Source organism: Gekko japonicus, unplaced genomic scaffold (genome assembly GCF_001447785.1).
Source record: "Gekko japonicus isolate JY-2015 unplaced genomic scaffold, Gekko_japonicus_V1.1 scaffold505, whole genome shotgun sequence".
Lineage (NCBI taxonomy): Eukaryota > Metazoa > Chordata > Lepidosauria > Squamata > Gekkonidae > Gekko > Gekko japonicus.
Genome location: NW_015169788.1, coordinates 920265 through 921884, shown reverse-complemented (window position 1 = coordinate 921884; position 1620 = coordinate 920265).

Sequence of the window (1620 nt, the reverse complement as noted above, 5' to 3'; positions counted from 1 at the left end):
GAGGAGACACCCCTCCCTGGTTGGACAGCCTGAACAGGTCTTGAAGCCAGACTGGTCGCGGCCAGAAGGGCGCCATCGGGAGGTCTCAGCCCAGTCTCCGGGATCGCCCGCTGGGTGACCTGTGCTGGAGGGAAGGCGCTGCAGGCCAGAGCCTCTGCCGCCAGGGCCTTTGCTGACCTCCTCTTTGAGGCGGCGGGGACACTTTCCCTGGGGGGCCACCCCACCCCACCCCCTTCGGAGCAGGGAGCAAGAAATGGTCTGGCCTCCTAGCCCGGCCTGGGGCATGCCCAGTGACCTCCCTTCTCCCAGGAGGCCCAGCCTGCGCAGCTCCTGAATGATTCCTGCCCCTGACTCCCTGTTGGGTATTACAAGCTGAAAACACTCAGTATATCTGGGGTTAAATGTTTGTTTACATTACTCACAGGAAGTCACGTGATCTCATGTAACCAATGTTCTTTAGATGTAGGAAGCCCGGGAATTTTCTCCCTGATCCAGAAATTTGATTGGGACGAAAGTGTCAAGGTGTATTACCATTTTATGGCTTCTCTTCCCGTCTGTGTTTGGCGTTCTAAAGAACAAGAAGAGCAGCCATAATCACACTCTTCTAGTTTTGTCTTTGTGGAGTAAGGATGTAGCCGGTTATGCTCTGTTGTTATTGTCATCCCAGTTACCCTCCTTCCCATGCTAGAATTTAGTAAAAACTTTATATGTTAATCACACATGGACTCTCAGTCTGGATTATTTTGCTCTGGCTCTGCTGGACTATCTTATCTCTGCAAAATACCATTTCTTCAATATCTCACTATCACCCAACAATTTCGTACCGTGCAACTCTTTTGCCTGTGTAGAAAAGAATCATAGAATGTTAGAGTTGGAAGGGACCTTGCAGGTCATCTAGTCCCACCCCCTGCACTCTGCAGGAGCACAGCCAAAAGAGAGCCCTACAACATACCCGAAAGATGGCCGTGGTGGGGTGGGGGGAGAAACAAGGAGGGAGCACAGGGCTGTAATGCTGGTTGACGTCACCTACCCTCACATCGGCTGAGCAAACGCGTGCTTGAGTCATGCCCTACAAAAAAGGGGTTTTAGACATAAATGACTGTGTGATGGAAGGCTTGGTGGCAGAGCCAAGCTCAGGCCTAGCAGCCCTGCCCTTGATTCTGAGCAGGGCGTGGGACCGGGAGCAAGAGGCACCTCCTGTTGCACCCACAGTGAGAACAGCGACCTCAGTGCTATGGAGTTCAGCCTTCATATCGATGGAAAGTTGCCCCCAAGGTCCAGAACTGTAACATTTGATTTCAAATGAGGGAACTGTACAGGAACGAGGGGAGCAGTCTGAATGGAGATACCCAGAAACGTTAAAACCGCTCAGGGAGAAGGCACTAGAGAGCGAGAGAGACCAAGTCACAGGCAACTTATAGCAACCCCCTTTTGGGTTTTCAAGGGTAAGAGACGTTCAGAGGTGATTTGTGTTGCCATTGCCTGTCTCTGCAGAGCGACCCTGGACTTCCTTGGTGGTCTCCCATCCAAATACTAACGGCCATTACTACTAATAAGAACATAAGGGAAGCCAAAGTTGGACCAGGCCAGTGGCCCATCCAGTCCAACACTCTGTGTGAC